General features: G+C 40.8%; 1 long non-coding RNA gene across 1 annotated transcript in view; it reads left to right on the top strand.

Annotated features, from left to right (window-relative positions):
• LOC135965310 (uncharacterized) overlaps positions 1-16,671 on the top strand; it is a 288,369-nt gene that overhangs the window by 158,520 nt on the left and 113,178 nt on the right. Inside the window, exon 2 of the long non-coding RNA XR_010578217.2 lies at positions 16,406-16,525. This is a non-coding gene — a long non-coding RNA (uncharacterized lncRNA). The remainder of the gene's footprint in view (positions 1-16,405; positions 16,526-16,671) is intronic.

Here is a 16,671-nt window from a genome sequence, read left to right as displayed (position 1 = left end):
CAAGTGGTGAATGATTCCATTTCTTTACTTTTTTAAAAAAGTTCTTTTTATTTTTTTAAGACGAAGTCTCACTCTGTCACCCAGGCCCGGAGTGCGATGCACGATCTCAGCTCACTGCAACCTCTGCCTCCTGGGTTCAAGCGATTCTCCTATCTCGGCCTCCTGAGTAGCTGGGATTGCAGGCATGCACCACCATGTTGGGCTAATTTTTTATGTTTTTAGTAGAGATGGGGTTTCACCATATTGTCCAGGCTGGTCTCACACTCCTGACCTCAAGTGAGCCACCTGCCTCAGCCTCCCAAAGTGCTGGGATTACAGGCGTGAGCCACTGCACCCGGCCTCATTTCTTTACCTTAGTGTCTTGATCAAGGTGGTGTCTTCCAGACTTCTCCAATGTAAAGTCACCCTTCCTCCTTGTGTAACTAAGTATTGTATGGCAAAGTACTTTGACACTTGTAAATATGTCATTGGCATCAAATTTTCAAGTTATTCTCATCCATACAGATTTGTGGTTTTCTATTTCAGTCTATAATAATAAAGTTATACAATAAAATAAGAAAGTTATAATGTGTCACTGTCACTACTTATCTTGATACTCAGGTTTTCCCTGATTGGGCCAGCAGGGCTCCATTCTAACTGGTTTTCGTTCCCCTTTAACAAGCCCACATTATTTCTCTCTGTCACAAGATAACCCAGGCTCATCTTACACTTTGCCCCTGTCCCTGCCCCTGAAATCATCCATTTCCCAAGGAGCTCTGGTTTCTTCTACTGGAAAATAGTATTAGGAAACCAAGATGTGAGCTCTAGGTATGTTCACTGTTCTTGGGATGCCACTAGTCCCAGATCTTCTCTGTGTACAGAGCCAGGGAATGCATGTATTCAGAGTCATACATTTACATTTATATCTATTGTCAACTAATAAATAAAACAAACACTGCAGAGCAGGAAACAGAAGGAAAAATGTTTTGATGGGGGAGGGGGTCTTAGGAATTGCAGTTCAGGAGACACAGGTCTAGCAAGCAGCTGAACTGTGTTTTGTCCAGGCAAGATTACGAAGTTATGAAGTGCTACTGTGCGACTACACGTCCGGAAAGTTTTAGCGCAGCCCATGATTGATGATGGCTGGTTAATAACTTAGGACATCTCTGATGATCCATCTAGTTCGGCATAGCTCTCTTCAGGAGGTTGGTGATCAGGTCCAGTATAAATAGTTAAAATCAAATGCAGCTGGTTTTACAAGTTGGCCCAGTCCAATAGGTCAAAATACATCTGGGAATGTACATGACTGGGGTTCAGTCCTCACACCCTCCCAGTTCCTTTTTAGATAACTGCTGATACGATCTGTTCCATTTTGGATTTTCTTTTCACACCATTTCACTGTTTATTTATAGGAAAAACCAGGAGTTCACTCCCATTGTAATTACAAAACTGTGGTTTTCATTCTCGCTTTCTGCCTTTCCATATTTGTTTCTCCCTCCTTTAGTGGTTCCCACTATCTCTACATTATTTACTAATTAGATCAATCCCCTTGTATGGAACGAATCTTCTGCTTCTGCTGCCATCCGCTCCCCTGGACCAATGACTGCTTCATTCCATCACTCATGTGGGGACACTACACCGTGTAGATACCCTTTCACCCTGTTGGTTGGACATCCCTGCATTGGGATGCCCCCACGCATTGGTATCTTAGGCACCCCCTTCCAAGCCACACCTCCTCCCTTTTCTCCTGCCCTGACTCCCCACTATAAGCTGATTCCTCTCCAGGGTGCCCTTCCCCTTCTTAGGCCTCCATACCCTCCATAGATTGTCCTTCATGGACATGTTCTTCTTCCTCCTGCTCAGGCTCCAGCTGCCCATGCTTGGCAAGCCCCCTACCACCCACATAGACATAAATCCCCCACTTGGGCTCTGAGACCTCTTTGTATGGATGACTCCACACCCACTTGGGATGACTCTCCCCTGACATAATAACTTCCCCACATGCTTCAGACCCTGACATTTCACACATTCCTCTTCATGGAAGCCCCCTCCTCCATCACCCTGGAAAGACTCAGGACCCTGCTCCAGGCAGCCTTCACCTGTGGCCCTCCATATGCTGCATGTGTTTGACCCTGGACTCAAGGTTACTGTAGCTTCCTCCTCCATAGGTGCAGATGCCTACCCTTTCTGCACCACCTAATAGACTTAGGACTGAATTATTCAGCAAAAAGAAAGAAAGAAAGGAGAGTGTGGAGTAAAGAGAAGATGAGGCAGAATGGAAAAAAATATTTGGGAAAAAGATTTATCTTTAACAAGCAAACTCAATGTTTTCACAAATATGTGCATAAATTAATTAAAAAGCTAGCTCCTCATACCTTTTGGAAGTATCATTTGAAAGAAAATCATAGTTTTAAAAACTGAGTTATTTCAAAATAGATTCATGCAGACAATGTTTTTAAATATGCAAAGTTGACCTAAGCCTATTGCCTACATTGCCGAGGTGCTTTAAGGATCAAAGGAGATATTAAATGTGAAGTTACTCTTCAGACTTTAAAGTGTTAGGTCTAAGAGGAGAGAATAAAATGCTCAAGATGGCGCTTCCATTTTTCATGCACACAGGAGTTTCATATTCCAATAGCTGCCATTATTGATCTCTAGGAAAAGGAGTTCAAGGCTCCAATTCATCCCTTTTACTGTTCCTATCATTCATCCTCCCCCAAAATGTAGCAGAATCAAGATCAGAGATGATTCCATCAAAAAGGAGGAGGAGTTGGAAGGAGGAGGCTGACCTGGTTAGCCTGATTTCAGGCTGTTTTATAAGGACCATGATCCCAATGGATAGAGCTGTCAAGGGTATAAAAACATGGTACCCATGACCTCTTGTCTTTCTTCCTTCTACAAGTCAATAATGGTACAGCCTCACCTATCTCTTTGTTTTCTTTTTGGCTGCTCTCTTTTCCCCCAAGAGACAGCCTGGCCTATAGATGTTGCCTTAGACTAAGCCAGCCTCTAGGCAGCCTACACAAACTTGGCCCTCAGCAATGGGGCAATATTCTTCTTCATCAAAGAATGGGAAGAAATAGGCATGGCAGACCTTTAGCTTAATTGATTCAAGGCTGTTTTTAGAGATAGCAAGTATAATAAAGATGTTCTACATGTAGCTCAGGGTTTCTTGTTATTAGAAGTTGGTTATTCAAATCTAACATAAGTTCCCTGCCTTGTTCTTCTTTCTTTGTGTATATAATTCTTCTAAGATCTATAAGATGGAGGTGTGACTGGTCAAGCTAGGGTTTCAGTACTCTTGGGTTCCCTTCATTTACTCAAACTATTTGTCAAGCTTCTATGTGCTAGGCACGTACTAAAGATACTGATACATAGTGGTAAGCATGAGATACGGTTCTCCTCTGAAACATAGAGTCGAATGAATGAGATAGGCTTTGAACAGTAAAGCCATGTGTATAATTACAAATTACATCACTTGAAGATGCGGCATTTGAACTAAGTAGAAATTATTCTGATAAGGGTTCAAAGAAGCATGTACCTGATACAAGCATGTACAAAGGCCCTGGGGCAAGAAATACTTTGACAAGTTCAAGGGACTGAAAGGAGATGACTGTGGTTAGAGAACAGTAGTCAAGCAGTATTAGAAGGGTGAAACAAGGCTGGAGAGAGAGGCAGCTGTCAGATTACGCTAGTCTTGTTGGCTGGAAAGATCTTTAGGCTTTATCCTGAGTGCATGAGAACCATTGAAACATGTTAAGCCAAAGCATAGCATAATTATTTTAAAATATCCTTGCTATTTTATGCAAAATGAGTTGAAAGAGGCAATATTGAAAGGCAATAGGCCATTAAGGAGCTATTGCAATCATCTAGGTGTGAAACAATGACAGCCTGTACTGAGAATGCAGAAGAAATTTTCCTATCCTTCATCTTCAGCAGTCCCATGCCAGGCTGAAGGTGGCAGGTGCTCAAGAAGTTCAAAGTCATGACTTCAAGCTCATGATTTATCTCCTAACTTTTGGTCAAACCAGCCATAGTAAAATATGATTTTTTCCCTCATCTGAGAATGAAACTCATTATTCTTTGCAAAAGTTGGGAATGTACACTGATTCATCATTCTACATATTATCGAGGGCAACTGAGATGTGTGGCCCCTGATTAGCCATACCTCTTGGTATTCATGCCTTTGTGTCATCCCCTCCCACTCATTGTGAGTTGGACTTAGAAATTCTCTCCTGATGAATAAAATGCAGGAGATGGATTAGATGTCACTTCAGATATCAGATCTCATAAAGATTGTGGCTTGCTCACTTGAAGGGAAGCAAGTTACCCTGTTGTGAGCTGCTCTATGAAAATGCCATGTGGCTCAAAACTAGTATCCAGCCAGGTGCCAGGAAGGACCTGAAGCCCACCAGCAGTCACATGAGCGAAACCGGAAACAGATTCTCCCCCCAGTCAAGTCTTGCTGTGACTGCTGTCCTGACTGACACTTTGATAGTAACCTTGAGAGAGACCCTGAACAAGAGGCACCCAACAAAACCATGCCTAGAGTTTCCCAGGAACTGTGGAATAATGTGTGTTGCTTTGACCTGATGAGTTTTAGGGCAATTTGTTGCACAGCAATAAATACCATAGTGCTGCAACATTCTGGAATGCCTTGTGTATTTGTCCACTGTCTCTAAAGGCAGTCTTGGGGTTTGTCTCCTAGTCTTCCACAGCTGCATGAGAGGTTCCATTCCTATCGGGAATAGTCACCAGTCACAGAGGCAAAACGTTCCTGGAGGTTTTGGTTATATATCTATAAGGACCCTAGAGACCAATGTTCAACCCTCAGAGATGAGTGAATGGAGGTTCGGAGAGGAATCTTTGATCTTTCAGCTCACCGGTTTTAGGGTAGGGATAGTATTTTTTGTTTTCTAACTTCCAGATTGATTTATCACCTTAGTCTTATAGCTTTTAGGGCAATGAGCCAGACTCTCTGATCAGAAACTTCTAGATGACATTCAGAATTGTGGCACTGTATTCTTTTTCTATTCCTCCTGTAATAAATACCACCAACGTACTGGCTTAAACAACACATTTATTCTCTTACAGTTTTGGAGGTCAGAAGTCTGAATTGAATCTCACTGAATAAAATCTAGATTTGGCAGGGCTGAATTTCTTTCTGGAGGCTCTAGGGGAGAATCCATTTCTAGCTTGCTTGCTTTGCTTTTCTTTCCTTCTTTCTTTCTTTTTTTCTTTCCTGAAACAGAGTCTCATTCTGTCAACCAGGCTGGAGTACAGTGGCGTGATCTTGGCTCACTGCAACCTTCACCTTCTCCTGCCTCAGCCTCCCGAGTAGCTGGGATTACAGGTGCCTGCCACCACACCTGGCTAATTTTTGTATTTTTAGTAGAGACCAGGTTTCACTATGTTGGCGAGGCTGGTCTTGAACTCCTGACCTTGTGATCTACCTGCGTCGGCCTCCCCAAGTGCTGGGATTACAGGCATGAACCACCACGCTCGTCCCATTTCTAGTTTTTTAAGGCTGTCTGCATTTCTTGGCTTTTGGCCACTTCCTCATCTTCAAAGTAGCAACGGCTGGTTGAATCTTTTCTACATCACGAGGCTCTGACACTGTCTTTGTCAGAGTCTCTTTTTCCTCCCTCTCTCTCTGCCCTTTAGGAGCTGTTTTGATTGCATTGTACCCACCTGAGTAATTTAGGATAACTAATCCATTTCAAAGTCAGCTGATCACAAACCTTAATTCTGTTTGCAATCTTAAATCTGCCCTATGCATAAGGTAATGCATTAACAGGTTCATGGTATTAGGATGTGTGTCTTTGGCAAGGGACATAGGGGAATTATTTTGCCCACACAGGAACTTGCCTCTACTTCTCATCTTGTTGCTTGCTGAAGAAATGTGGTAGTAACATCATTATATTTACCAGGAAAACATACTCTTTCCTTTCTTTTTGCTTTGGAGTAACATCTTCAATGTGCTTCCTCAAGGCCCATTACCTTGTGAACAAACTGTTGACCAAGTGTGTAACGAAGCTTCCACCAGAGGGGTTTCCAACCTCAGGCACTGAATCAATGGGTGGTGAATGATGCAATGGGGTTTTTGTGAAGACTGAGATCCACACTTGGAAATTAAATGCATACTAGCATATGCATGCATATAGTCTGTCTTCTGGCAGTGGATGGTGCCTGGTGGGGGATACCCACATGTTCTGCCATCCTAAGGATGCATCTTGTCTTCATTTTCTACAGGGCCTTTGTTAGTGGCTGAGGCTCATTGAGCCTGTGCGATGAAGTATGAGATGGGAAAGGTAGAAGAAAAATGTCTTCGTTCAGGTGCATAATTCATGAAGCCCGGATATTAATATTAATTATCCTGCCCACCAAAGTCAGACAAATGAAATATGCAGAGAAAGATAAATGTGGAAGCCCAGAAACTTCAGGCCTTTTAGACTTAGTTCCCCTAAGGGTATAGTTATAAAAGTATAGCCAGAATTTGTATAGAACTATTGTATAGAGCCAAATTAGAGCTTGCTGAGAACTTTTACATTTATTAACTTCATTATGTTCACAATAACCCCATGAAGTTGGTGTGAGACAAGGGGAAGAGCTCCCACATTAAGGATGAGGAAAGTGGACTCCACCAAAGTCACAGAGCTTGACAGAAGCAGAACAGGAGCTGGAATTCAGGGGACCTGATTTCAAATCCCATGTTCTCTCCATGACTTCACTCTGCTATGATAGTTTTTATATAATGTAATTAAGATAGCATGCACAAATTCCTCTTAATACTATGTGTATAGTATTATACTATATATACACTATATATACTGTATATAATGTATATATAGACACATATATATACATATAGTGTGTATATATGCACACATATATACACATATAGTGTATATGTGCGTATATACACACTATATGTGTATATGTGTATATATGTGTGTATACACATATAGTGTGTATATATAGTGTACATATACACGTATAGTGTGTATATATAGTGTACATATACATGTATAGTGTGTATATATAGTGTACATATACACGTATAGTGTGTTATATAGTGTACATATACACGTATAGTGTGTATATATAGTGTACATATACATGTATAGTGTGTATATAGTGTGTATATATACGCATATAGTGTGTATATATATAGTGTATATATAGAGAGAGAGTAAAAGCCACTATGTTAATGTTTAAATTCTTTTTTTTTTTTTTTTTTTTTTGAGACGGAGTCTGGCTCTGTCACCCGGGCTGGAGTGCAGTGGCCGGATCTCAGCTCACTGCACTCCCAGGTTTATGCCATTCTCCTGCCTCAGCCTCCCGAGTAGCTGGGACTACAGGCGCCCGCCACCTTGCCCAGCTAGTTTTTTGTATTTTTTAGTAGAGACAGGGTTTCACCATGTTAGCCAGGATGGTCTCGATCTTCTGACCTCGTGATCCGCCTGTCTCGCCCTCTAAGAGTGCTGGGATTACAGGCTTGAGCCACCGCGCCTGGCCTACTTAAATTCTTTTGTCTTGCAAAATTTCTGTGTCTGTAAAATGGGATGTAAGTGGAGCTTATCACATATGTTTCTTGATGATTAAAAGAGTTAGTGAACAAAGAAAAATCAACACAATGCCTTTTCATTAAGATGATGTTGCAGGGAAAATAGTCTTTATTTACTATTGGTTTAACAAATATTTGTTGAGCTTCCACTATATCCTACATATTTGTTCTGAACACTGGGGTTACAAAAGTGAGCAGATACAAATATCTTTCTCTTTGATCTTTCAGTGTATAAGGCTGAAAATACACAAGGAATATAGTAGTAAGATGGGGATGAGTAAGGGAGGGTGTGGAGTATATAGACAACCAAGAGGGCCAAGAAAATTCTTTTTGAGAAGGCAATATTTGATCTACTTGTAGTAAGAGAATGAGGCATAAGGGGGTCCCCATAAGTGGGAAAGAGTGATCCAGACATGAAAAAGAAGGACAGTAGCTGATAACAAGTAGTGCTTTTTAGCAACTCAGAATATTGGCTTCCATTTTGAGGATTTTCAGTTAAGACTCAAATTCATATTTTACCTCATTGATGTTCAGATGGCTCTTTTATGCTAATTATCTCATTGGGAATTAGAATACATAAAAATGTTTATTCACTTCAGCAATTGTAATTTTAGGACATTATTCCAAGTAAATAAAAATAACAGAGTCAAATATTTGAGTGTAAAGGTATTCTTTTCAGCCATATGTATATTAATCAAAATTGGTTACACTCTTATGTCCAGCAGTAGAGCAGCAGTCATATAAATTGTTTCTTTCTGTATTCTTCATTTTAATCCTCCTCTTCTCTCTCCTGCTCCTCTCCCTCCTTCTCCACTCCTTCTTATTCTTACCCTTCTACTCTATTTTCTCCCTCCAAAGAAAGCTACATTATTCTGCACTCAGAGGACAGCCTAACATTTTGAAAGATGATAACTATAGGGAAGTGAGAGGAAACAATCCTACACAAAGCTACAAAGCTAGTGTTTTGCTTTACTGAGATATGCACTTTTTTTCCAACTTTACCTCTGGAAATAATTTGAGATGGGTTTTTCCTGAAAAGACTTACCTAAGTTTCTCCCAAATGCCTAGGGACAGGATCTATAAGGGTAGGACCCTTTTAAAAGAAATTCATAGCTAGATGGTCAACAGAGTGAATTGTGACTGCAACTTGCATGATGGCTGGTTTCTGTTTATAACCTCTTGTGGGAAACTTTTCCTCCCCATTTAAGCAGAAGTTTCTGAGATGGGAAAACTTCTTTGGAGTCCTACAGGAGATGGGTATTTATTAATAATTCAACCATATACTGAAAATGTAAGCTTTATAGGTTTTGGTTTTATTGGGAAATCCTATGCTAGGCACTCCTTACCTTGGGCAGAATCTGGAGTTTGTTTTTTGTCTCTGAGCCCTGTAAAACTGTAAACACTGACACCTAAGTTTCACAAAGATCAGAAAATGCCCTCCAGGCACTCAGCAGCTTCAGTGCTATACTTGTGGTTCTAGGTCCTTGTTACAAGTATCACTGACCTTTCCAGGTCAAAGCAGCATTCAAAAAGATACCAAAGTTTTTCTCCAACAATTGATAGTTGTTTCAGCAGAAAGATTTTGTGTGTTGGTGGGGAGGAGCTGGGAGAAGGAACCACGTTTATAATGTTTACAGAAACAAAAGTCTCTCACTCAATAGAAAAATAATTTGGACACCGACCTAAATTTGCCTGCCCCCAAGAACGCTTAACCTATCGGAAACATATTACATTTGATACCAGGGTAGTGGTGGTTCCACTCTATTTCAGTTTAGTCAGACTAGAACATTGGTGCTACGTTTAGTACTAAGAACTTGTATGATGTTTCTGGATGACTTAGCTCCAGAGTTCGGCTTTGCTACTGCTCATTCCAAAGCAGAGGAAGCAGCTGAGCCCAGGGGCAGGTGTGCAAGCAGACAGCGGGTTAAAGGAAATGAGCAGGATTTGCATCTTGGAGTGACGTTCTGCCTCATGAGTGAAAGTGATTAACCAGTTCATCTTCCCGCTCTATTCATCCCCAACTTCTTTCTTCCATCCCTAGTAAAGTAGGTAGAATCACTCTCCGAATCTCAGGATCAAGTCAAAATTAATGGACTGTCATAGATTTATATAAAATCTATTTTTTTTCCTCTTCAGTGAGATACTTGAACACATTACAATGTGTAATATAAAAACCACAATAGGTGAACCCTTTCCTTGCATTTCTTCATACTTCATCTAAAGAAGATATAGCAACTTTCTCCTGATATCTTCTAAGAGTATCACCACGAAAAAATAGAACTAAGGAAAATTGTTCCAGTTGCGTATTTTATTTATATAAGAGGAAAGTAGATTTCTACACATACTTGACAGAGAAAGCTGTCTGTCAAATACAGAGGTTGAATCACTCATCTCCTCATCTCTGCCCATCTATCCAATCAACCATATTTCTGCCAATTCCAAAAATCGTGCGTCAATCTATCATCTATAAAATTATGCTTCCTTTTACCCATTAATCTGCCCATCCTTCAACCCATTCATCAAACCACAGTTCCATCTACCAATATATTTATTATCTATCTACTCACCTATCATCTGTCTATTCACCCATCTATCCATTTAGTTCTATTTTTAACTTACATCCACCTATTTAACCACGTACTTGGCAATCTATTTCTTGGTTTATCTATTAACCTATTTGAAAATATTTTTGGCACCCAATATGTTCAGGATACTGAGCTGGCCTATATGTGAATACAAAGATAGGTACCACTACAATATAAGGCAAAATGTAGCAAAATGTATGAACAAAGTATTCAGGGGAATTTTAGGATAGAACAGTCAGTATTTCATAGGAAGGAAAATGAAAAAGAGAAGGAAGAGAAATAGCATTTGATTTGGCACTTGAATTATGTGCAGATTTTAACAGATGGAAATTGGGTGGGTAGAGTTGGGGCTTCTGGAGAACATAGGGTTTTTAGAGTTCTTTCAATTTCCAGAGAGTTATATATTCTTCCACACTATATGAACCAAAAGTTCCCCTTTGGCTTAAGCTAGTTTTAAGTGCCTTTCCATCACTTGGACAAACAGCATGTTGACTCTCAACAAAAACTGAATTCCCCCACCTGATGAGTGGTGATACCATGGAGCTGCGAGAAGCTTGAATCTAAGTTGGAGCTTTGTTGAGGGTAATAATGATTGCTGCATAGGGCTATTAGATACCGTTGTAAAATATTTACATTTAGGAGGTGTTCCCTACACGGCTCTTACAATTATTGTGCTTGAATTTTCCTGTAAGATCTTCAGTAAGTGGTCATGTAGTCTTTGATTTTTCCCCCAAGACTTTCCATTTTTTTGTTTTTTATTTTTGTGGGTACATGGTAGGTATATACATTTATGGGATACTTGAGATGTTTTGACGCAGGCATGCAATGCGTAATAATCACATCATGGAGAATGAGGTATCCATCCTCTCAAGCATTTACCCTTTGTGTTGCAAACAATCCAATTATGATCTTATAGTTGTTTTAAAAGGTACAATTAAATTATTGACTATAGTCACCCTGTTGTGCTATCAAATACTAGGTCTTACTCATTCTTTCTAATTACTTTTAGTACCTATTAACCATTCCCATCTCTTTCCAGCCTCCCACTGTCCTTCCCAGCCTCTGGTAACCATTCTTCTACTCTCTATCCCCATGATTTCAATTGTTTTGATTTTTAGATCCCCAAAATAAGTGAGGACATGCGGTGTTTGTCTTTCTGTGCCTGGCTTATTTCACTTAACATAATGACCTCCAATTCCATCCATGTTGTTGCAAGTGATAGGATCTCATTCCTTTTATGGCTGCATAGTATTCCATTGTGTACAAGTACCCCATTTTCTATATCCATTCATCTGTTTTTTGTTGTTGCTGTTTTTTACATTTTATTTTTCCGTAAGTTATTGGGGTGCAGGTGGTATTTGGTTACTTGAGTAAGTCTTTGAATACGCCAAAATTATCTCTGATTTGTTCTGTTCTGTGTCCCTAGCCCTAACCATGACTGTGTGCATTTATTAATTTAGCAACGTGTTCACTAAACTTTTAATAAATGCTGACATCTCCTGTTGGGAATTGTGCTATGCTTTTTACGTATGACGTCTTTTAATCCCAATCCTATATGAGAAGTGTTGTTATCCCTTTTCTAAGGATAAATAATCTGAGGCTCAAGAAGATAACCTAAAGTCAAATGATTAGTAAGAGGTTGAGCTGGGATTCAAACTTATGTTTATTTAGTTACAAACATAATGATATCTGCTATTTGCTAGCTGCTTATGTGACAGACGTTGTAAAGTCTTTCCATGCCTCATCTTATTGTAGCACCCGTATTACCCGTGATGGAGATATTATTACCTTACTGTTAGAGATGAAGGAGCTGAGACTTGGAGAGTTAAAATAACTTGTCTAGGGTCACAGAGCTAGCCAGTGGAAGAACCAGCATATGAACCCAATTCTCTCTGCCTCCAAAGCCCGTGTAATTACAATAATGCCTATTTCTCTGTCAAACCCTGCTAGGGGCAATAAGCAGCATGTATTACCATTGTGACACAAGGTTGAAAGGGGCTAATTGGACAACAAGTGGTAGGTATAGAAAGAGATTGGGTCTTTCTAAGCAGGATCAGGGAAGACTTACAGCATGGGGTGACATGTAAGGTGGACCTGGGAGATGAAGTAGATGAGGATATACCAGAGGAGGTGACACTGGGTATCTCAGGCTTTGAGACAAAAGATGAAGGGTTATATCAGCAAAAATGCAACATGCATGATAAAGAGTGGCCAAGCCAGTTGTGGCTGAAGGTGGGCATTCAGGATGCAAGAGGCCAGGAAGGTGGTGGTGGCACTACTGGGGCCTTAAGTGCCTCTCTCCTTCTGGAGCCTGTTGCCTTCAGGACGGCCCTTAGACTGCTGATGGCCCTGATTCAGCACAGTGAACAGAAGCACACAGTAAACAGCATTTTAATAAGCCCTCTCTTTTGCTTATGCAGTTCACAAGTTGCTGGGCACAATAGACAAAATCCTGAATATGGAGATAGGAAATTAACTAAAAAAATGACAAGAAATATTTTTACAAAAGATAATTTAAGAGGAAAATAAAAGCTACTTCCCTCTTTGTCTTGTAGCTTCTTTTTCTATGAAGCATGAAGCCCAGGGCTTCTTGGACTAAGTGAGAGGGTGAAGAAAACGTAGGTATTAAAATTAACAGCCAGAGATGGTGTTAGCAAAATGAGAAATGGCATGGTGGAGTTAAGTGATAGAATTAGCATTGCCACTGGATTCAGACTGCCTAGAGTTTTTTGAGGTCCAGTTCTTTCGTTTTCTGGCTGTGTGACATCCAGCAGATACACATTCTGAGCCTCGGTTTCTTCATCTTCCAAATGGGGACGATGGTATCTACCTCAGGGGAATGTCGTAATGATGATAGACATGTATCCAGCAGTAACTATTTAGCAAATATTAGCTTTGTTCCTTCAGCACTAGGGGAAATAAGAAAAAGCAAAGAAAGAGAGGTGCTGGTATAAGGGGAAGGAAGGAAACCAAGGGCATCAATGTGGATGTGGAAGGCGGAAAATGCTCTCCTGGGGGATTGAAACCTTTGTATTGTCAAGTACATTTTTTTTTTTTAGTTCAACCCATGCTATTTCTTGCAGCTCTGACTGTGTTTCAAGTTGGAATATCAAGCATCTCTGAGCCTTCACTACAGCAATTAAGGGCTCATAAAGCCATTCTTGGGAGTACATAATAAACTGAGATACATTTTGGGTTGCCAGAAGGTTGCCATGTGAAGAACTCAGTGCTAACTACTGGAAAGGTGACATTAAAGATAGCAGGTGTGCAGAATGCTGTGGCCACAATTCTCTCCAACTGAGGGGTAGAGGGGAGGCTGCTGAGGAGCTCCACACTCTGCCAAGAGGAGCCTGATTTCTGGCTCCATCAGCAACTGCCTTGTCTCTCTGACTCATAACATCTTCTCACATAAAATGAGTAGTTGAATGAGCTGATTTTGAATGTTCATTTTGTTATAATATCGTGTGATCCAATATGAATTCAACTAAAGCCTGCAAATTCTTCCACTGCCCCTCATGGTGGCCATCTGTTGAGGTGGGAGGGAAACATGCTGGCCCTCCCCATCTCCTACCCTAAAGAAGACATTGTGCTGGATTAACTCCACTTCCAACTTCCACTAAGGCTATTATTCTTCCCACTCACCATCCACTCCTATAGCATTATGTCTGCCAGGACACTCTGTAAGTGTTCCTTGGAAAAAAAAAAAAAAAAGAATGGAAGGAGAGAAGAAAGAAGACAAGGAGGAAAGGAGGAACAGAGAAAAGAAATAAAAGAGAGAAGGAGGGAAGATAATGCATGGTCCTTTTCTTTAATGCATGAATACTCCTTCTCCCGTGTCCCTGTGTCTGTAAGTGCAGGATTCTAAGTTAGCAGAGCCATGTGACACAAGGAAACTGGATTTCCAAGTAAATGCTCAATGCAGAGCTGCCCACCTGAGCCATCTGACATTTCAAGGACCATGAAGGAGAGAGAAAATTCTGAGGTGTGGAACCACTGAGATTTATTTTGGGGTTGTTTTAGCAACTAGTATTAAATATCCTGATTGATTAAGGCACTGGGCTGGACACCGTGGCTCACACATGTAATCCCAGCACTTTAGGAAGCTGAGGTGGGTGGATCACTTGAGGTCAGGAGTTCGAGACCAGCCTGGTCAACATGGTGAAACCCTGTCTCTACTATAAATACAAAAATTATCTGGGCGTGTTGATGGACACCTGTAATCCTGCAACTCAGGAGGTTGAGGAAGGAGAATTGCTTGGACCCAGGAGGTGGAGGTTGCAGTGAGCCAATATCATGCCACTGCACTCCAGCCTGGGCAACAGAGCGAGAGCCCATCTCGAAAAAAAAATTAAAGCACCTACAACATGCCAGTTTGCACCCAGCATATTTTGAAGAGTCAGAGAACTTATGAGGTTGTTTATATACTGCCAGTATTGAGCCGTAAAATATCCATTTTCTCTCCCTCTTTTTTCTTCCTCTCCCACCTGTTCTTCCTCCTTATTTCTGCATTTCTGATGAGTCTAGATCTGGCTATGATTCTCTTAAGTCAATAGTCCTGACAGCTGAAGTTTCTGAGAATATTTTTCCTCTATAGTGTGATTATACCTAGTGGTCATTTGGTTATAATGATACACTGTCTCCCTGTTTTCAGGGTGGACACCTTGCAAAATGGTATCACATCACAATTTGTAAATACATTACTGGGTATATTCTAAGTACTTGACAACTCCTGCATAGCTTAGAAATATAACCTTTTTCATTCTGGCCAACCCTGTCCGGGACCTTAAATTTGTCGGGAGCTTTATAACTCATATATTTCTAAACTCATGCCTCCCAACACCCTGGTGAGGCAGGCCTAGCAAATACTGACTGATACACCAGTCAAATGATAGAAGTCTATACAACTTGATGTAGCTTTTCTCCATGAAGCCCCCTTTGCTCTAATCTTCACCAAAGTCTTCTGAAGCCATAAATGCTTGGTGTGTAGATTCTTTGTGGTAGAAACTCTAGACGGTGACTTTTCTATTTGCTGTTGATAGGTGGATAGATAAGAAAATCAGGGGCCAAGGGGCACAACAGACAAGAAGAACATAACTCCTAACCTGCCAATACCACCTTCAATACTGGCAGGAACTGGGGACTCCTACGGATGATAGGATTAGAAGTCATCAAGACAAAATTAACTTAGATCTCAACCGCTATGGAGGGGCCTCACTGAGGCCTGTATTTCATAAATAATTTGTTCTTAATTAAACAACGAAAACACAATGTTGAAAAATTCACTTTTCTGAAACATTAGATTAGTTTTAATGTAACGTCTATGATATGATATAGCTCTCACTCCTTTTCAGTCGAATATGCTTTCTCAAAGTGGAGAGACAAGCGAGAGGCTGTAGTCTGTAAAATTGCGCAGAATGCCCAGCCTGTTTTATCTATGCTGCAGCCTAAGGGAGGATGCTGGATTTGGGAGTCTTTACGCCAGCAGTGTCCGATAGAAATGTAATGTGAGCCATACATATAATTGTAATTTTTCTATTAGTCACAACAAAATACTGATATGGTTTGGCTGAACCCAAATCTCATCTTGAATTGTAGTTCCCGTCATCCCCACATGTCAAGGGAGGGACCCAGTAATTGAATCATGGGGGCGGTTACCCCCATGCTGTTCTTATAAGAGTGAGTGAGTTCTCATGAGATCTGACGGTTTTATAAGGGGCTTTTTCCCCTTTGCTCAGCACCTCATCCTGTCGCCCTGTGTAAAAGATGCCTTGCTTCCCCTTCACCTTCCACCATCATTGTAAGTTTCCTGAGGCCTCATCAGCCATCTTGAACTGTGAGTCAATTAAACCTCTTTTCTTTATAAATTACCCAGTCTCAGGCAGTTCTTCATAGCGGTATGAAAATGGACACCTACAAATACAAACAGGTGAAGTTAATTTTAATAATAATGTTATTTAACCAGACATATTCAAAATATCACTTGAACATGGAATCAATATAAAATATTAATGAAATATCTTGTATTCTTGTATCACACTAAACCCTCAGAATCAGGTTTATGTTTCAGTTCAGCTACATTTCAGGTGCTCATTAGCTACATGTGTCTGGTGTCTACTGAACTGGAGATCATAGCTCTGAGAGCTGCCTCTATAAGCAGCAGCCAGGACAAGATGGTATGAAGCTTTCCAGTGGGCTCTGTCGTGTCCCTGGGTAGTGAGTCTAATCTCTGACCTCTCCTACTTTTCCCTCATGAAGGCATTTTCCTTGTCCACAGAAATGGGTCAGATCTCATCCAGTGCCTGCCTGACCAGGCCTCACAGGAGACCTGCTGGTTGGAGGAGAAGTTTAGAAGATTCCAGATGTTTACTCCACCTGTCATCTGCCAAGACTGCAGGTAGCCTGAAGGCATTTTTTCAGCACTGCTTCTCTCATCTGCACACTCACCTCTGTACTTGATTGCTCATGGTCTCTGGGAAGCTTCCCCTGCTTCTTCCTCCTCCCTCCACTCATCCCTACTTTGAGCAGATGCAAGAGAAAGGA

This window comes from Macaca fascicularis, chromosome 10 (assembly GCF_037993035.2).
Source record: "Macaca fascicularis isolate 582-1 chromosome 10, T2T-MFA8v1.1".
NCBI classification, from domain to species: Eukaryota; Metazoa; Chordata; class Mammalia; order Primates; family Cercopithecidae; genus Macaca; species Macaca fascicularis.
The sequence above is the reverse complement of the archived record's forward strand: the minus strand, read 5'-3'. Positions and strand labels throughout refer to the sequence as shown.